General features: G+C 38.3%; 1 pseudogene; it reads left to right on the top strand.

The window, feature by feature from the left end:
• The first annotated feature begins 6,881 nt into the window (after positions 1-6,881).
• Positions 6,882-8,468, top strand: LOC150059973 (large ribosomal subunit protein eL24 pseudogene; annotated as a pseudogene).
• Positions 8,469-22,220: the final 13,752 nt, after the last annotated feature.

Genomic DNA, 22,220 nt, shown 5'->3' on the forward strand with positions numbered 1-22,220 from the left:
TTATGTATGTTATTGCCCATGGTGTGAGTTTTTTGCAAAAAGCAGTTTTGAGGCTTTTAGTTGTAGAATTCAGACTACTTACATTTAGGATTATTATTGAAGGATATTACAATATCCCATCCCCCCCCCCCCCCCCCCCGGCCTTTTGGCAGTTCGGGGCTTGTACTCTGGGCCTGGGTGCTGCCCTTAAGCTCCTTTTGCTCAAGGCTGTTTCTCTATCTTTGGGCCATAGTGACCACTTCTGACTTCCTTTTCTGTTATTAATTGGAGATAATGAGCCTCACAGAATTTCCTTCGTTGGCTGGCTTTGAACTGTGACTCTCACTTCTCAGCCTCCTACGTTAGCTAGGATTATAGGCATGAGTACCTGGTAATTTCCCCCTTTTATATTTAAAGGGTTTCTGGCTTACTGAGTTAATAATGGTTGTTTTTTCCCTAATTTTCATTTAATTATCTATTCTGTAGCAACAGCTATTCTCTCTTGAGCTTTCATTCTTGTGTATATCTTCCCCCTTTTTAGTGTCTTATATACTAAGTATCTTCAGCCATATTGACTTTGTGGTCATGAATTTCCTTTGGAAAAGGTCTTTATTTCTCCTTTGATTTTAAAGGATAACTTTGCTGGATATAGTAATTTTTGTTGGCAGTTATTTTATTTTGGTGCTTGAAATGCACTAATCCATTCTTCACTGGCCTTTAGGCTTTCTAGTGGGAAGGGAAGTATGTGCTTATTCTGCTAGGTTTGATTCTTTTATGACATTCATGTCTTGTAGATTTCAGTATTTTTTCTTTCTTCTTGTTCTTGGTATTTTAGGTATATTACTATATTGAGACTTTCTTTTCTGGTCATGTCTATATAAGGTTCTAAATGGCCCATGTTTATGGATGTCCATCCCTCCCCACCCCAGATTTGGAGATATTTTATTCTCTATATCTTTAGAAGTTACCGAAGTACAAGCGAATGGTTCACCAGTTTGGAGCTCAGAGTTCTCAGTTCCACCTGGCAGCACACTACAGCTGAATGGCAAGCAATTTTCCTGCCATGCACATGGAGCACTTAGGCTCTGCCATAATCTATAGGCAGTAGAATGCGTTTCTCACCCTGTAGGGCAGAGAAGCACTAGGCACAAGGCTTCCATGACCTGAGGTCTTGCTCCTCAAACTCAGTGGTTCCACATTCAATCTCCCCTTTCTCCATAATTGCCTTTTGTTGCCTACCTCTCAAACAGACACTGTAGCTAGGTGGCCCTAAGCTCCCTAATTTCTTATTTTCCTGCCCCTACAATAGTTTGTCAAGCAATAGGCCTTCTCTCTCAAATGGTGCCTGGCTATAGAACTCAAGGCTATAGAACCCAAATCGTTGCATTGTATTTAAGGTTTGTGAGGATTCTGGAATTTTCCTGTACCAATATTGCCTTATCTGTTGTCATTAGGAATGCCTGCCTTAGCTTGTGATTTTGGCTTTGCCTTGCCTTCTCTCTGAGGAGGTTGTTAGACTTGGAGACTATTTTTTCCCCATGTTGCTTTTCTGTTTTTCTCTTTTCCAGCCATCCTGTCATTCCTTATGCTGTGATTTCTTATATTCTCCCTCTCTTTTCTCTCTTCAGAACTTAACTCTCGTTACCTTGACCTTATTTGTGAAGTCAAATGCAGAAACTTCTAATCTATTATCTTATTTGGGTAATAAGGTTTTTTTCAAAGTCATTTAGTAGAATTGTACATTATTAATAAGAAACATGGGGCTTCACGAGTTATAAATTTTGATGAACTGACTTCTAAGTTTAGTTAGGCATATTTTCTATTTTGTTCTCCCCACTCTTACATCAAAAAAAGCAAACTTAGTATGACTGCCTGAAAGAATCTATTATTTTTCAAAGAAGCAAGGCCAACTTTGGTTAGTGTCAAAACTTAGTATATGGCAACTGAGTTTCTTCTTGAAATTGTTTTCTTTCTATAGTGTTTATCACTCCTAATTATTTAATACTCAGTTACAGAGATTAGGAATTGGTATTCCAGAAAAATTTTCTTTCTTCTGGTATTACTAAGAATGATACTACTTTCAACTAATGATGTTCTTTTTATTGTTGTTAGAACAACTCAGCAAAATAAAATTCCAGTTTATTGTTGGACATTGTTTCATACAGACATCCAATTGGGCAAAAGAAGTAAAGAGCAACTTTATAGACAAAAAAAGAAACAAAGAGAAACATTTTACCTTTGGCCTTTTAAATCATCTCATACAAACCAATTCATAACCAACTCTTTTATAGCACAGCTAAGTACACACATATACACACACACACACACACGTTACTTAAATGGTCAGGAAAAGGTTTGTTGTTGTTATTGCTGCTGTTTTTTTAACATTTTATTTCTCCTTTGAGTTGATAATGAACATTGCTATACCCCCAAGTACTCTGAAGTAGGACAGAATCTTCTGAAGGCTGATTGGTCAGCCAAGACCATTAAAAATGGCCAAACCTTAACAGGCCATTTTATTTATATGAAATAGAAATAAAAATAATAACATTTTTTTCCTTTTAAAGGTAGTTTTAAGAGAAAAAAAACAGGGTCTTGAAAGTTTTGGTATTTACCTCTCCTGTTGCAAATTCTCATTGTGGTTTTGAAAGGGTAGTGAAAAAGGTAGCGATCCTCTATCCTTTCAAGTGTTGCATTTAGATTCTGAAACAGGTCCCAGCAGCCTTTCTTAGTTAAGCTTTTCCTTTTGGGCTATTTATTTGATAGGTACAATGCTAAGATGGCTTTTCAGAGTAGTCAGTAGAGGTGATGCTATTTCCAGTGTGGTCCTGGCAAATGCTTAGCCATCATTACTAGAGGGAAGAGTGGAAGTGATTTAGAGATATTTTGTGGTGTAAGCTATCTTACCCTGGCTGACTGTGGGGTTCCAGCTTTTCATAACTAAATGGAGAAATGGAAAAAAATGCAATCAACTCTCACAAGCTCACCCAGACATGCTTGGGCATTATGCTTTGATTTTATTCAAATCCTAGCATGCCACAAAATGCTTCCATTGGGGTGAAACTTCTTTGCCAGAGACATCTGAACTATTCACTTATTCCTCCATCAATTCACTTGTCAACTATTTGTTGCAGAGTGGCTAACTGGGGCACTATGTTAGATGTCAAAGCTATAGATACACTGAAATAATATTCTAACCTCAAATAATAAATAATTAGTACAGATTGGGAGACATATGAATATAGGAAATTGCAATCTTGAGTCAAAGCTTTGAAAACACTTTGTGAAATGTTGGTCCAGACTGGAAGCAGTATGTATGTGGGCGGGTATGAGTGATGTGCTGGCTGGGAGTGGAGTTGATGTCGGCAAAGACTTCTTGGAAGAACTGACCCAAGAAATAATGCCTCTAAAATTGTCTAGTGGCTATGAAGGTCATCGTCTCTGACAAGGCACTGAAAGGCCCACAGATGTCTTTGCATTTACAGATGACTCACTTTACTCCTTGGCATTTAGTTGAACTGTTTTTGAGTGGGTACAGGTTTTATAGACATGGTTCTGCTAAATTTTTAGCAAAATTAGTATATTTATGAAAAACACTTAGTTGTGCTTATGAAAAGCACCAGGACACACATGGTAATACCTATCAGAACTGGTACCTATGGGGAAGGGAAGAAAGAATCTGGAGAGATGGAGGGGTGGTAATAGGCCTGCCTCAATTTTGAAGAGATCATCAAGGTATGTGAAATGCACAATGTTCAAAGTTACAGAAGTTGCATGAATATAAAGTGAATCTAATTCACTCCCTAGTCTCCCATACTCTGCTATTCTTCTCAAAGAGAAAGCACTCTTTCCAGTTTCTTGTATTGTTAAGCATAGTCCAACCATTTAAAAATAAATTATCGTAGTATGTGTGTTTATATGAACATTCATATTACTAACTCAATAGTATTAACCACTGTATTTCTTGTTTTTTGTTTCTTATTGGTTTATCACAAGTATACCTACTGTTGCTTGGATTTAGAATGTGTCCTGAGAGTCCCTGTGTGAATGATGTGGTACTCAGCTTGAAACTAGCAAAGATGGTGTAATTTTTTCTGGGGTGGTTCCCACTAAGAGATTTCAGATCCTTGGAGATGTGTCTTCTTCTAAAGATTTGAAATGTCACTCTCTTCCTGTCTTTGCTTTCCAACTATGACCATGTTAGCAGTTCACTCCACCTGCCAGGATGCACTGTTTTGCTACAGGTCTGAAAGCAACAGTGCCAACTGTTGATTGAAAACAAACATCTTTTCTTTATATTGTGATCTCAACTATTTGGTATAATAACAGAAAGTTGACTGGCACAATATACTACACATGGATAAGGTTACAGTAGTAAGCAAAACAAAATCTCACATCCTCAGGAAGCTTATATTTCAAAAACCATTTCCATATCACTACATTCACTCATGTTTCACATTTAGTAATAGGCTTATAATATAGTATAGATATACTGTAACTTATGTTATCTGATGTTTTAGTACATCCACACTGGTATGACAACAAACCATTGATGCAGTAATTTATAAATAATAGAAATTGATTTTTCACAGCTATAGAGGCAAGGAAGTCCAAGGTCATAACTCTGGCAGATTCTGATGGAGGATTGCTCTATTGACTGTGTTTAGCAGAAGCGTCTTCACATAAAGGGAAAGGTACAAAAGTGAAACATCTTAGTCCCCTGTCTCCTTTATGCTAGTACTTCTTATACTAGTACTTTTTAACAAATTATACCTATATAATCTAATTATCCATTACTAAAGAACTGGTTCCATGTGTAATATAAATGTGATCTTTCAAAATTCCTTTGTAGAAACTTAAATCCAATGTGATGATTTTTATGGTGAGAGTCTTGGGAGGTGATTGAGTCATGAGGGCTTTGCTTTTACAAAAGGGCCAAAACGGATTACTGCATTCTCTTTCAGCTTCTATGTAGTATTATACTGGATTCCTTTTTGTGCAATACCACTTGTGGAATATCACTGAACAGAATCACAAATAATTATGTTCACTATTAGTCATTGTTTGAGATCACAAGTGGCTCTTTGTAGATAAAAACATATAAAACTTGATTATATTATCAAACATGAAAGAATTTGTGACATATAAATTATTACATGTGACAATGTAATAGAAAATGAGGTCAATGGAACAAAATGGAATAAAGAAAGACATGGATTTGTGAGACAATAATGAGTTGTAGATAACTCACCATGTTGGAAGGGGAAACAAAGGTGAAAAGGTTCAGTGTTCCCAGATCCCAATCATCTGTCAGCTCCTCCATCCAGAAACTGCTTGCAAGTTTTTATGCCGCTAGCTTAATTTGCTTGTCCTATTTGCATGACATCATTGTTTTAGCATCTGGTTCATCTAGTATTTTGCACAGAGAAGGATGTGTATTTTGTAAGTGTTATATATAACCAACCATAACTGTTTTAAAAAAATAAGAAGAAATAGTACTCATCCCTTCTTAATTGAATTAAAAAAGAAAGGATATAAACATATTCATTAGGATAATTAAGCAACATCTTTCACCTCTTCAGGGACTGTGTTATTTCTTGAAGGAACTGATTATATAGAATAGCAGGCCATCATTCAGATAAGAAGCATAAACAAGATCAATGCATTAGGAGAGTACTTTAAAATGATTACCAGCTTGAAATTACTACTATAAACTGAATGTTTTAATTGATATCAATAATGAAAGAGGAAAATGGGATAAGATTAAGGGAAGAGTCATAGTTCTCATGTTTTCATGAAAAGAGCTGCATGAATGTTAACAATTTTCTAGAGTTCAAGAGGAAAACAACAGGAAAAAAATCAAATTGTAAAGAAAGTACACCTGAACTAATAGGAAATGCTTTATAATCAAATGAAGAAATATAAAACAGTAAGTAAAAAGATTCCTGGTTTGTAGATATGGTCATCTCAGAGTTGACCATGTATTACTATTTAAAAGCTGTAGTCACTAGTCTGAAAACATACACAGTACCACAAATCCAGTTTTGGTAGATATGATAAATATCATTGGATATGATTTACCTCTCTTCCTGTGTTTAATTCATTTCTGTAAAAGTCCCACAAAGTCATCACCAAATCTGAGCTTGTTTTACCTCTTACTGTGGATTGCACATTTCTTCCAAAGAAAGTTAATTCCATATTCAAGAAATTCTGGCTATTACAGTCTCCTGTATATTGATCCAAACTATGTTCATTATATATTTTTTCTTCTTATGTTTTTTATATATTTTTATTGTATTTTATAGAAGGGTTACATTATATTCATCAGAGAGAAGGTGCATTACTTCACAAACATTGATACCCTTTCTCGTGTCTTGGTCCCCATTTCCCTCCCCTCACTCCTGCCCTTCATCTTGTTTTCCCCCCTTCTCTATCTGATTTAAAATAGCCAAATAAACATATTGTTAACTATATTTTTGACACATAAATTTCTTGAGAAAAAAGTAGAAAATAAATTTTGGTTCTGTGGAATAATTTTTCAGTTCCCAGAAGTAGCAATGTTTACACAAAATCTCTTTGTACTAACTACATAGATCTATTTACTTCAACTGTTCATTTCCGGACAAGAGTTCAAATATATTCATCTGCTCTGTTTTCTTTATGCTATTTGTAATTAAACCAGTAAATCCAGGTGTGAACCATTATCTCAGTAGTGCATATGTCCTTGTTTAAAAATTGTTCTAAAATCCTCGTGTAAAAAGTGTTTCGTGGGGGCTAGCAAAATGAAGCTATTTTAGACCTACTGAACTGAGGTTATTATTATAATGAGATCCCAGGTGTGTTGCAGTTCTCAGGTTCTCTGGGTCAGGCAGGCAAAAGAAAAATGGTACATGTAGGTGAGAATGGCTGTCAACGTTTATTCAAAGCTCTCTGTCCCCAGACTCATCAGCAACAGAAGCACTGTTCACATGGTGTCTAACACCACCACAAAGCAACCTCAACTGCCCAAGAATGGACAGACAAAAAATGGCATTTGGCCAAGTATGGCCACACAGGATTGTGCATGCACACCCAGTCTCAGGGATTCCTGCAAGCTTTTTCTAAAGTACTACTTGTCATATCCTGAACCAGCTAAAGTCTTTTGGGACAATGTGTAGGCCCAAAGGTGAGAAAGCCTAACGCTATTTACCCTTCACCTGCTGACTCCCACTAACTTTAAAGACTGGAAAACACTCTCACTCTCAGATCAAGTTGACCACACTTTTGACTCACCTGGGAAAAAGTTTAAATGATCCTGTCTGAGAGTTAGATTAGAGCATAATCTGAGAATGAGATTTATTCACAATTCCTAAGGTATTTTAAGGTTGTGATCAAGTCTCTGAGCCACTGTTAAAGAATGGTGATAGTCTTCAATTAAAGCAGGCTAAACTTTTTCTGTGTTTCTAATAGCTGCATCATAGCATAAGTATATTAAACTATTAACTCAAGTTATTTATATGTAGTAATTCTAAACTTACAGGTACCATTTCTAGATTCTGATGTCTCACTCATAGAATAAAATATATGCTTTGGATCATGTTTTTATCTTGCATTTATCTGTATTAAATTTTATTACACTATAGGTTTTATACAATTATTATTTAGAATAAAACAAATTGGAAAATAATTATATTGTAGATAGAAACCCTCAGATTAAATAATTACACCAAATTAGAAGATTTACTAATAAAATAAAGCCTCAGAAATTGTGATAGTAAAGAGATAGGAAAATATTCATCAAATTGAATAGGTACCAACTTAATGTTGCACAAAATATCCTACTGAATGGAGTTTCAGAATATAGATGACCAATTCATTATCATCTGTTAAAAAGGATTGGCAAGTTTATTCAACTTTTTAATTTATTTCAATATCTTCCTAATGAATTTTAATGAGGCAGATCTTACCTTAAGAGAAAGCCTAGTCTAAAAGAGTCAATATAGCTCTTCGCCATTTTTCCTCTCTCCGGGCTGCCCCCGCCACCATGAAGGCCGAGCTCTGCAGTTCAATGGATACAAGATGTACCCCCGGCATGGCAGGCTCAATGCCAGGACCGACGGGAAGGATTTTCAAGTTCTTAATGCAAAATGCGAGTCAGCCTTCCTTTCCAAGAGGAATCCTCCACAGATAAACTGGACTGTCCTCTACAGAAGAAAGCACAAAAAGGGACAATCAGAAGAATTTCAAAAGAACCCAACGTGCTGTAAAATTCCAAAGGGCCAGCACTGCTGCATCACTTGCTGATATAATGGCCAAAAAGAATCAGAAAAAAGAAGTTAGAAAAGCTCAGTGAGAGCAAGCTATCCGGGCTGCCAAGGGAGCAAAAAGGATTAAGCAAGCAACCAAGACAGCAATGGCTGCTGCTAAGGCCCCCCACAAAGGCTGCATCTAAGCAAAAAATTGTAAAGCCTGTCAAGGTTTCTGCTCTCCCAATTGCTGGAAAACGCTAGTTTGGCAGATCAGGCTTTGAAATAAAGATCTATCTGTAACTTAAAAAAAAAGAGTCAATATAAACTCTACCTGTGGAAGAAGATACCAGACAATGTCAGAGGAATAGTACCAAGACTCAGAACAAGTTGGGTGAAGAAATAAAAATTTAGGGATCCACAGGAACAAATCAGATTTGAAGTATGAAGCAGAGCAAATCCAACCCCTTCAAGACATTGGCCTTGCCTACATTAAGACAGCTTGAGTTTCCATCATTAGGAGTAAGCCAGAATCTCAAAGAAAGACAGAGGATGGAAACGTACAAAACTGAATTGACTAAAGAGGTCTGATCAGTGTTAAGAGTTATTCTCACACGTGCCATTATTCACAATGTTGCCATTATCCCATTTTGTTCATTGATTAACACTATTGATGTGATGGTTCTGTTTATACTCAACACCATTGAAGTTATGGTTGTGGTTGTATTAGTGGGAATAAAGAAAAAAGCTTCACACTCAGTTTCAGTTGTTGCTGTCTGAGTCAGTGCCACTCAATGTTGTATTTAATTGTTTCTTATTGTTTTGTGGGCATTAGTTGTGCCTCCTAACCACATTAAAGCTCGCAGTGGGCAGGACCTTTCCTTCACTTCCCTCATGAGGTCTTGTATGGCACTGGCACATACAGTGCTCAATGATCACTTGCTGTTTGACTAATTGAAATAGGCTTTCTTCCCACAGGCATAACTCAAAATAGTCTGTGTTCCTGTGTTCCTGTTCAGATAATGAATCCTGTTTGAATGCTTCTGTCAGCATTTGTCCTTTTCACTCTGCTAGGGAATATACCTTTTTAGGTTATTGTACCCATGTAACAGAAGTAATGTTAGGTTAGCTCTCCTCAACAGAGATTGGTTTTTATGGACATTGTGATTATTTTCAAATTCTATTTATACAAGTACTGCACAAGGTAGATGTTTATTCTTGATTTAGGTATTAATGTGTCAGTTGAAAGTATTCAACAGACAAATCAGTGGATAAAACATGAGCAGAGACTCCGACACTAGCATCAGCTCTTCTAGCTAGCCATGACATCTATCCAGCTCTTCATTCCTCCTCCCCCGACATCAGCTTTCTTGACTCTGAGTGAGGTTCTGAGCTAGAAGTCTGCCCAAATCCTTTATAGAACTAGCCTTCTTAAGGTTAGATAATACTAGCTTTACTTGTGACTTCCCTCTTCAGTTAGCCTTACTACAATATTTTCCATTAATCATCTTAACTAGGTTAGTAACTATAACAATGCATAAAAAGACATCTCAAGGACTAGTCTTTGGAATCCCTTTCTTAGGAAAGTCATTTTCTAAGAAAATAAGTGTACTACCTCTGCTTTAAAATAATCAGCACAATAGTTATTAGTTTGGGGAGTTTTTGGTTTTTGTTTTCTTTGGTTGGTCATAGGGCTTGAACTCAGGGCCTGAGAGCTGTCACTGAACTCTTTAGCTCAAGGCTAGTGCTCTGCCACTTTGAGCACCACTTCCAGTTTCTGGAGGTTAATTGGAGATAAGAGTCTCACACATTTTTGTGCCCAGGCTGGCTTTGAACCTTGATCTTCAGATCTAAGCCTCCTGCGTAGCTAGGATTACAGGTATGAGCCACAGGCACCCAGATAACAGTTATTAGTTTTAAACAATGATTGTCCATATTCCTTTCAGGTTCTGTGTTGGTCAACAATTCACAAAACTGTCTTCTTATGCAGTCTCTCTACACATTTGACTGGTGGTACAATCTTTCGAAGGCTCAAGTCCTTCCTATTCCATTCAAATCATACCTACTAAAATCTCGGAAGTATGTGAGAGCTTTATTTCTCTATAAAAAATAAAAAAAACAAAACTGATCGGATCAAGAATTTATGTAACAATTTAATAATGAATATTTTTATCTACTACTTTCTAATATTACTATGGAAGATCTTCTACTGTTACATGTACAACCCATCATTGTATATATAAAGACCTTTGTCACAAAATTCTTTCAGAATTGTTAAGAGAAAAATTATTTTTCCTAATATATATGTCATCCTTTATCAATAAAAATTATATAATGTACTATGTGCCAGTGGCCCTAAAACTGACAAAAAATTGCATCATGTGTTATCTTTCTTTTTTTGCTTGGTTATTATAACGTTAGTATTAAATTCACTGTTCAGGTTTAATATTTACATTATTCATGATTTCCAGAACAAACATGTCCTCCTTTTCTCTAAATGATGTTTTACTCTTCATACAATATATTTTCTTTTCAAAGTGGAGGATATAGTTAATAGGAAAGTTAAAGCAGAGAAATTAAAGTTATAGTCCGTCTTCAAGTTCACCCCTGCCCGGAGTTAAGTAGAGTTAATAATTTTCTTTTATTTTTTGTATCCTACATACACACACACAAACATAAATACACACACCAAAAGATGGATATAATATCCAGAATTTTAATTTTTAGCTTAAAAATATATTATATACAAGTAATTTTATTGCAAAAACCCATTAATTTTTTTTGGCCACTTCTAGGGTTTGAACTCAGGGCCTGAGCACCATTCTTGGGCTTTCCTCAAGGCCAGAGCTCTACCACTTGAGGCACAGCACCACTTCTGGCTTTTTTCAGTGTATGCAGTACTAAGGAATCGAACCCAGAGCATCATGCATGCTAGGCAAACATTTTACCACTAGGCCGAACTCCCAGCCCCACCATTAATATTTTTTTAAACATAGGTTTAAAATAGTAAATAACCAATTGACTAAAAGTAGATGGTTTCTATTCTAAATATGCATCAGGTAAATTCTGCCTACTTTTCACACTAGTAGCAGAAGTCATATCTTCTTCTTATGATGAATAGTGCCTTGGGGAATAACAACAGAGACCTATTTGAAATGGGCTTCTCTGTCCTGTATTGTTCAAAGACCTATACTGCAGGACCACAGGGAGGTATAATTTTGCTTTTGTTCCTTTTTGAATGACTGGCATATCTGGAAAAATATAACATCAACTGGACTGTTGCTCTTGAACTATTCAGTTGACTGCTGCTTTTAATGTATTATGTTTTCTGGGTGTGTAAAGATATGGGGGCTAAATAAACCCAAGAGCACAGCTCTAAGCTCTCCAGCATCTTTCTAGGTTAAAGCTTTGAAGCCAGCCTGAGCAGAAAAGTTCATGAGACATTTGTCCCCAAAGTTGAAAGTTGTGTTGTGAATCAAGTGGTAGAGCACCCGTCTTGAGCCAAAGAAGTTCAAGGACAGTACCTAGGCCCTGAGTTCATACTCCAGACCTGTAAAAAAATTAATAATAATGGTCAAATATCTAAGAACAAGCTTAATTAAGATTAGGCCTAATCTCAACAATGAAATTATAAAATATTGAAAAATGATAATTAACTAAAGAGGAATTAGCAAGATGAATCTTTGTTATGCTACTGAAAACAATAATAAAAATTCAAAAGCTATTTTACCAAATTATAAACATGAATCCAAAGTCATATGACTATATTTTAAAATCTCAAATAGTCAAAAAATACAGAGTATAACCACCAATGCCAGAACTTATCACAATACCAAACTTAAAATTATACTGTATAACCAGACAAAAAATGTAAAGGCACAAAAATAATATGAAAACCAAGGAATAGGTTAGAGAACCCAGAAATAAGCATACACAGATAAGCCAAAGGATTTTGAACAGAAATGTCAAAACACTTTGGAGAAAAATCAGCCTTCTTCAAAAACTAGTGCTTGGGAAACTGAATATACACATGTAGAAGATAAAAAGTAGATCACTTTCTCTCTGTCCTCTACAAAAATAATTAAAATGGATCAGAGTTCTTACTGTAAGTTTAGTAATGTTGAAACTACTATAGGAATGCATAGTAGAACATGTGAAGATATCAGCATAAGTAATGACTTCCTTTTTCAACTGCAATAAATCAGGAATGAAGACTAAGAATTGATAGCTTTCACTGTGTCAAATTAAAAATCTTGTGCACATCAAATGAAATGAATTGCTAGAATGAGGAGGTAGACTGCAGAATGGGAGAAAATCTTCATTTATTTATCATATGAAAGATTAATATACAGAATACTTGAAGGGCTCAAATATTAAACATTAAAAGATGAATTAAGTTCATTATAGAATGGGCAAATTAATTAAGCAGACAGTTCTCAAAAGAAGTACAAATGTCAATAAATATATGAAGAATGTTCAATATCATTAGCTATAAAGGAAATGTAAATCAAAACACCATTGAGAGAAGCAGAAGATGGCGCCAAGACGATAGGGACGCTGCCTAGCTCTCTCCCACAAAAAGAGAGAACCAGGAAATCCCACAAGCCAACTACGTTAAGAAATCCACAACAACAAACTCAAGAAGCAATGGAGAAGGACTCAAACCGGAAAAGAAATCTAGATAAAGCTCACATCCAACTGTCTCAAAGAATTCGGAACGCCAGCACCCCTCCCCCACCCCTCGCCACCAGCTCTGAGCCGCAAAAAGCAGCGGCGGAGGGCACCAGGCCGGGCAACCCCGACCACTGCAGAAACCAGCATAGGACCAGGCCAGCGAGCCACAGAAGCAGCAGAACCCAGACGCGGACCACAGGCTGCTACGGAGATCCGAGGGGAGTGAAGGATTCTCCAACACCGTGCAGCACCCACAGCAAACGCAGAGGAGTGAGTAGCCCAGCGGGTCCCCAAACCCATCGGCAAAGCAGAGCTGGTGCCAAGCAATAGAACTTAACTCAGACCCCTCCACCCCACCTGAGAAAGACTGGCCAGAGCAGGGGGGCAAGGAATTTAGAATCCTGTCCCTTCCCTCAACAGTCCCCTCCCCCAGGCCATTGACTGGAGACTGACAGGTGGGTGGTGCTAAGACCCAGCACCCCACAAAGGGAGGCAGAGGTATCCCAGTCCCCACCCGCCCAACAGCCTCCTCCCCCAGGCCTCGGACTGGAGACAGGCAGGTGGGCAGGCTCAAAAACCCAGCACCCCACCAAAGGGGGCGGAGGTGTCCCTGCGAGCACCCACCCAACAGGATCCTCTCCTAGGACTTTGTCCAGAGACTGACAGGTGGGCAGACACAAAAACCCAGCACTCCACCAAAGGGGGCATGGGTGTCCCAGCTCCCACCAGCCCAACAGGTTCCTCTCCCAGGCCACTGGGTCTGGAGAGTGGGGGGCGCTGAGACCTTGCCTTACAACAGCGGGTGGGGTCTGTGGGAGTCTGGGAACCAGCATCTGTCCCACTCAAATCATGAGCCTGGCACCCTCCAGCTGGGAATCCTGAGCAAGACAGCACCGAAGGGCCCCCCATAGTCACAGACTCCTGGCCAAGTGGTGGAAACACAGCAGGGAACTGAAGGGCCAACTGGTAGCTGAGCTCACCTTCTGGGAACCAGAAAGGCGTGGCTCCGCCCTTGGAGCCCACGTCCTCAGCTGGGCCCCGTCCCTGGGAACAGAGAGGACACCAGCTGGCCTACCTGAGAGTCCCTGGAAACTCCCAAACTCCAGACCCTTGGCCAGGGCCCGCCCATGGAAGCAGTGCAGGAAAACCAACCATCCACCCAGCTCGCTGAGACTGAAGCATGCAGACCCATCTCACGGCCCACTGTGAGGTCACTGGTTGGGCTGAGAGCTTGTCGTACAGCGGCACACAGCCTCTGAGAACAGGACAAACACCTGCAAAAACTGCAAACTCTGACCTAGTCAGCAGAGGAATCAATTTGGCTGAGAACCACCAGTCCAATCCAAGTAAAGACAGACCACAGAGCAAACTACAACAAGAGTTCTCGATGCCTAGAAGAGCACAAAGACAAATAACGACATACATGAATAATCAAAGTCCTACACAAAGCCCAAAGGGAAACAAGAGCGAAGGGACGAGAGAGATGTCACCATCCCAAGAAATGACACCTGAAGAGACACGAAATATGACCCAAATCAAGGAGCTGATTTTGGAAATGAAGGCTGAATTCCAAAAACAAAAGCAAGAAATTTCCAAGGAAATTGATATACAAATTCAATACGATCCCCATCAAAATCCCAAAGACATTCTTTACGGAAATTGAAGATATAATCCAAAGATTCATATGGAACAAGAAAAGACCTAGAATAGCCAAAACAATTCTAGGCAAAAAAGAGCAATGCTGGTGGTATTACAATACCAAACTTCAAACTCTACTATAGAGCCATAATAACAAAAACTGCTTGGTATTGGCACAAAAACAGACCAGAAGATCAGTGGAACAGAATAGTAGACCCAGAAATAGAACCACATACCTATAGGCAATTTGTATTTGACAAGGGAGTCAAAGATATACAGTGGAACAAACACAGCCTATTCAATTATTGGTGTTGGCAAAACTGGGCAGCCACATGCAGAAAACTAAAAATTGACCCTAGCCTGTCGCCATGCACAAGCATTAACTCAAAGTGGATCAAAGACCTCAATGTCAGACTGGAAACGGTGAAACTGCTACATGATAAAGTAGGAGAGACACTGGAACTCGTAGGCATAGGCAAAAGATTCCTGAACAGAATCCCAGGGTCACAACAGATTGTAGAGAGACTCCATAAATGGGACTACCTAAAAATAAAAAGTTTCTGTACAGATAAAAACATAGTTGCAAAAGTAGAGAGACAGCCAACCAACTGGGAAAAGATATTCACCAATAATACATCTGACAAATGCTTAATATCCAGTATCTACAGGGAACTCAAGAAACTAATCCCCCCAAAACCCAATAAACCATTCATTAAATGGGCAACGGAACTAAAGAGAGACTTATCAGAAGAAGAGATTAAAATAGCAGAAAAGCATATGAGAAAATGTTCATCATCCATGGTCATAAAGGAAATGCAAATAAAAACAACCCTAAGATACCACCTTACCCCAACAAGAATGGCCAAGATTTTGAACTCAGACAATGACAGTTGCTGGCGGGGTTGTGGAGAAAAAGGAACCCTACCACATGCTGGTGGGTATGCAGACTAGCTCAGCCACTCTGAAAAGCAGTGTGGAGGTTTCTTAAAGAACTGAAAATAGACCTTCCCTATGATCCCACCATACCACTTCTGGGCATCTATCCTGAACATCACGACCCAGGATATTACAAGGACACCTGCTCAGCTATGTTCATCTCTGCACTATTCACAATAGCCAGGCGATGGAAACAATGCAGATGCCCTACTGCAGATGAATGGATACAGAAAATGTGGTATATATACACAATGGAATTCTACATAGCCAACAGACAAGATAAAATAATGGCATTCTCAGGGAAATGGATGAACCTAGAGCAAATCATGTTGAGTGAGACAAGTCAAGACCTAAGGAACAAAAGGCGCATGGTATCCCTAATATGTGGCTATTAGATCCAAAGAGTACAAGAGCGAGGACTCAATAACTGCATACCCAAAGTTATGGACATGGTAATGGAAATATAAACATAACTATATAGACATAAAAACCTATGACTCTATAGCCATAATGTTTTATTTCTTAAATTAATATGTTTCTATGACATACAAACCCTTAGCCTAATTTTGATTAAGTTCTAAATACTAAGTCCCAGTGATTGTAAATAGAGATTCCCTCCTTGAACACTTATTTGTTAAACTTGTTGATTTTTACATCATCATATTTTGAGTGACATTAATAAATTCTAAAAAAAAAAACACCATTGAAAATCCATCTCACTCCCATGAAACTGGCCATCATCAAGAAAAGGAACAACAAATTGCAGTGCCAATAGGCATACAAAGAGTTCCCGTACAATGCTTATGAAAATGGAAACTTACACACTGTTGGTGAGATCCACTTCCTGAAAGATTTGTACTTGTACTTGCCTTGGTTACACAGTCCTTGAAATCATATGAAGAATGTATATAAAACCACAGAAAATCTTAATGCAAGTAACCATATGGGCATTTATAAAAGCTAGTGTCATAAAAATGGTTCACTTCATTTCTTGTTTTGTACAAAATTGGGGTGGTAATCTATTTTTAAAAATTGAAGTTATTAACTGCCAGGCACTAATGACTGATGTCTGTAATCCTAGCAACTCAGTTGGCTAAGATCTGAGAATGGTAGTTTGAAACTAGCCCAAGAAAGAAAGATGAGACCCTTATCTCCAATTAATCCCCACAAGCCAGAAGTAAAGCTGTGGTGCAAGTGGAGAGTGCTAGTCTTGAGCATAAATGCTCAGGGACAGTAGCCAAGCCCTTGAGTTCAAGCCTCGGGACCAACACACACATGCACACAAAGTTATTAATTTATGTTTGGATACAATGCATAAAGATACCATTCTGGGGCTGGGAGTTTAGCCTAGTGGTAGAGTGCTTGCCTAGCATGCACGAAGACCCAGGTTCAATTCCTCAGTACCACATACATAGAAAAAACCTGGAAGTGGTGATGAGGCTCAAGTGGTAGAGCTCTAGCCTTGAAAAGTCCAAGCACAGTGCTCAAGACCTGAGCTTAAGCCCAGGACTTGCAAAAAAATAAGGTATCATTCTGCAATAATGGTAACTGAATGTATGAGGATGGAGCTGAAATGAGGCAGAAATTTACATTATTATAATTTGGCTGGTGTGGTATCAAATCAAATTTGAATTTTATAATGGTAACTGATTAAACATATTCTCCATGGTAATTACAAATAAAATAGCAGTGAAGTATAAACAAAAAATAAGAAAAGAATTTAAATTAAAATATCACCCAAACTAGCCACCCATTTCTACTAAGGTAGAAGGGAAGGGGAAATAACAACATGGAATACAGTTGCTGTTTTTTAAGGCAAAAATAATAGTTTTTTTAAAGCTAAGAGAGTAAAGCTGCTGGTGGTTTATAGCTACAACCCTAGCTACTTTGGAGGCTATGGATGAGATCATGGTTCAAAATCAGCCTGGCAGAAAAGTTTATGAGACCTCTTTTCAACCCATAGCTTAATTCAGTGATGCATGCCTGTCATCCCAACTTACATGAGAGGCTGATGTTGGAGAATCCCAGTGCCTGTCTCAGTAAGGGCAGGAAAGTCCAAGGGACTCATCTTGATGAAGAAAAGCTGGACGTACACATGGAAAACCTAGAGTAGACGGATCAGAGCTCCACAACATGTCTGACAGAAAATGAAACCCTATCCTAAAAGTGACAGTGCAAAACAGAGCTGGAGATGAGGCTCAGTAGTATTGTGCCTGCAAGTGTGAGGCCCTGAGTTCAAATCCCCATTATCACCACAACTTAAAAAACTGACTCAAGAAAACTGGAGACTCAGACATTCCCACAATAATATTTGTAGATTTCAGTGCTTCACTCTCAATTGTAAATAAAACAAGATAAAAGATAAGAAAGGAAATAGAAGACATTTATAATACAATAAACCAACTAGGCACAGGCGACTTAAAAACAGGGCACATGACTCCTTCTACAGGATGTATCATGCAGGTGTTGATAGAAACATTTGGTTAGTCAATATAGCCTCTGTGGAAAACAGAGGCTATATGATTTACAATTTTACTTCTGAATATTAAATTGGAGGAATTGAAAGCAAGATGGCAAGTAGAAATATGCATATTTATGGTGATAGCAACATTATTCATCACAGCCAAACCAAGGATGCAATCTTGTGTGCATTGGCATACAATTGGATAAGCGAAATGTTTACTATACATTTCATATATGTCATTCATCCACAAAAGAAATGGTGACTGAAAGGACAACATGGGTAAATTCAAAAGACATTTTGAAAGTAAAATAAGTCAGTCACAAAAAGACAATCATTTTAAGGACCTATTTGCGTAATAGGTACCTGGAGTCATTGAGATAGAAAGATAGAGATAGAAAGTAGAACAGTGGTTGCCAGGAGCGGAGAGAAGGAGGATATAGAATTATTGGTTTGTGAATGCCATGCTTTGAATGAAAACATCCTTTATTCATGTTGCAAATAAACCCCCAGTACAGCAGTAATATGAAATAAGGCCTTTGGGATGTGACTAAGTTATAAGGGGATGGGATAAGGAACTTCATAAAATGGCTCAAGATTAAAGAGAGAATTGCTTTTGAGGACAACTTGGAAATGTGCCATCTTGGAAGCAGAAAGAAGCCGAGGCTAACATCAGTGCTAACACTGACCTCTTGAACATCCCACCCTTCAGAAATGTAAGAAGTAAACTTTTGCTCTTTATGATTATCTAGTGTCTGGTATTTGTTATAACAGTGTAAATGGATTAAGATAATGGACATAGGCTGGGCAGTGGCTCACACCTGTAATCCTAGCTACTCTGGAGGATGAGATCTGAGAATCTAGGTTCAAAGCTATCCAGGACACAAAACGACCTGAGACTCTTATCACCGATTAACCTCTAGAAAACAGGAAGTGGGGCTTGGCTCAAGGGTAGGGTGGTAGCTTTGAGCTGAAGAGCTCAGGGACAACACCCAGGCCCAGGGATAGGACAGTAGCCTTGAGCTGAAGAGCTCAGGGACAGCACCCAGGCAAAGTTCAAGCTCCATGACCCCCCCCCAAAAAAAGATAATGGAAATAAAGGTTTAGTTGTTTGGGAGGAAGAATTCTGGTGGTTGTACAATATGAATATATTTAAAACTACTTAACTCTACTTAAAAATAATCATGATAGTGTTGCCTGATGGTAAGAGTGCTTGCCTAGCCTGCATAAGGCCCAGAAGTGGTGCTGTGGCTCAAGTGTCAGAATACTAGCCTTGAGAATTCCCAAGGGCAGTGCTCAGGCCCTAAGTTCAAGCCTCAGGACTGGAAAATAGTAATAATAATAATAATAATCCATTTTACAATTTTTAAAAAAACCTGATAGCCTCTCACTGGTGCCTATAATCTTAAACTATTTGTAGACTAGGCTTCAGAAGACTTCAGTTCAAAATCAGCCTTTGCAGATTAGTGAATGGGACCCCCATCTCAAAATAGCCAGCAAAAAGCAGTGCTGAAGGAATGGCCTAAGTGGTAGAGCACCAATAAAGTCAGTTCAGTGCCTTGAAATTAAGTCTCTTTGGGATGGAATTAACGGACTTACTGACAATCCACAAGGTGTGACTTTAGATATTTATATCCCACAGAGAAAATGTCATTTCAATCCGAGTACCAATTTAACAGAACAGCAGGCTCTAGGCCTAGATCTCTTGCCTCTCATGGTCCTTTCCAATAATATGGGCTTTTGTCTCACAGGAAGGTCTTATTTAGACAGTAAACAAATCCAGTTTCTGTTCCAGGAGATTCTCTCTTCCAAGACTGTTTACTATATAGATATTCTTGACAAAATAGTTTGAACCCAAGGAACAAATGCTTCTGCTCAAAGACACATAGAAAAAAAAAGGCTTATGTATCATTGTTCCCAACAATCATTGTGAGGGAGAATTTCTTTGATGTATATTGTTCACTAAAAATGTTTAGAAGACTATTGTGTGAATTTTCTTTTTGGAGAAAAGATTTGCCTAATGAGGGCTTATTAATCTAAAGATAAAAAGTATTTGGGAAAAGAAGACAACAGTATTTCTCTTCCTTCCTTTTCTTCCTTCTTTCCTTCCTTCCTTCCTTCATTTCTTCCTTCCTTCCTTCCTTCCTTTCTTCCTTCCTTCCCTCCTTCTTTCCTTCCTTTATTTCTTTTTTTTTCCAGTCCTGGAACTTGAACTTAAGGCCTAGGAACTGTTCTGAGTTTCTTTTGTTCAAGACTAGCACACTACCACAGCACCACCACTTCTGGCTTTTTCTGTTCATGTGGTACTAGGGAATGGAATCCAGGACTTCATGCATGCTAGGCAAGCACTCTAGCACTAAGCCATATCCCCAGCCCTAGCATTTATTTTCTCAATCTAAAACAAATCTACCCCTGTCCTTATCTGCACAATTTCAAATTTTTCCTATAAATAAACAATGCTTTGCTACAAAGAGATTTACATATTCCAATTACAAGAGAATTTTTCTTTAAAAGTAAAATTTAAGAAAATGCTAATTGATTCTATTAAAGCTTTGACTCCCTCTTAGAAACACTTCCTTTTTTAAATTTACTTTTATTGTCCTGGTGATATACAGAGGGGTTACAATTACATGCATACAGTAATGACTACATTTTTTGTCAAACACTGTTACCCTTCCCATTTTTATCCCACTTTCCCACCTTCTCAACCTCCCCCCAACATATTGTCTTGTGAGTAACACTGTTTTACATTGGTTTTTACGTTGATAAACATTGGTTTACCTTTTGTCCTTTGTCTTACTTTTTTGTTGTTCCCCTCCCCTTCCCCAGGGGAACCAATATCAAATATGTAGAGATGAAAAATAACTACCCCCAGACCCAAAATTATTCCCCTTCAGTAAACAGAATAAAAAAACTTCCATTGGAAAAATCTCCAAGGACCCAGAGGCTGCACAAGCAGGAACTTCTGAACCCTTGTCAGCCATTGTTCGCACAGGTGTCCATAAGCTCCAGGAACTAACCTATTTTGTGTCAAAATTAGACTGCTTAGACTGCACGTATAGCATCATATAGCATTTGTTTCCCAAGCCATAAAACTACTCTCTGACAGTTGAATGGGACCCAACCGGTGTGAGAACTTCCCGTCAGTTTCCACCAGCCTGGGAAGCTCCCTAATCCCTATCTTATCTCACTCAATCACCTGATGGGTGTAAACCTGTGATTTTTGCCTTTAAAAAGACTGTGTAAACCATGGTCTTGGATGGCTCCTCCCCCCACCTCACTGCCTCACTGCATTGGGGTGCGTGTGGACGGGTTCCCTGCCTGGCTTGTAACCTGCCATAAACCTTGCTTTTGCATTTCGGATGTCTCTATCTTGGTGGTTTTCTTTGGGGACCCCGTCTTAGGGCACAACATTATACAGTGACAACAAGGGACAAACCAAAGGGGGAAAGCATGAAAGAAAAAAGAAATAACTTCACATAGTCCACTAAAAATAACAATAACTAAGAAAAACCTTGTTTCCATATCTTGGAGTTCATCTTGCTTAATATTATGTTATATGGTCCATAGCTGTTATACATAGCTATTGAGCTTTTGTGCTAGGACCATCCTAGACATATAGCAATTATTACAAATGAAGGAAACTATGGATTCTATGTTTCTTTGGATATGGCTTACTTCATTTGATAGGATTTTTTTCCAAGTTTTTCCATTTCCTTTTAATAGGGTGATGTCATTCTTCCTAATGGAAGCATAGTATTCCATTGTATATAAATACCACATTTTCTTCATCCATTCACCTACTGAGGGGCATTTAGGTTGGTTCCATATCTAAGCTACAGAAATTTATACTGCAATGAACATGGTTGTGCTGCTAGATTTAGTGGGGCCTTCTTGGTGGTCATTTGAGTAAATGCCCAGAAGTGGGGATAGCTGGATCATAGGGAAGCTTTATGCTTAGTCTTTTGAGGAATATCTATACTACTTTTCAGAGTGAGTGAACAACAGTATAGCACTGTTCCGTTCTGGCCACATTTCTGCCAGCATCTGTTGTTATTAGATTTCTTGATAATGGCCATTCTAACTGGGGTGAGGTGGAATCTCAATGTTGTTTTGATTTGTATTTCTTTTTATTGATATCTTTTTGTTGTATTTTATTGTTATGGTGATATACAGAGGGGCTACAGTTACATTCGTCAGGTAATAAGTACATTGCTTCTTGAACATTGATACTCCTTCCCATGTTTTATTTTTCCCACTTTCCCTCCCACCACTTCCTTTGATTTGCATTTCTTTTATGGCCAGAG

This window comes from Megascapheus bottae, chromosome 8, assembly GCF_031878675.1.
Source record: "Megascapheus bottae isolate mThoBot1 chromosome 8, mThoBot2.hap1, whole genome shotgun sequence".
Taxonomy (NCBI): domain Eukaryota; kingdom Metazoa; phylum Chordata; class Mammalia; order Rodentia; family Geomyidae; genus Megascapheus; species Megascapheus bottae.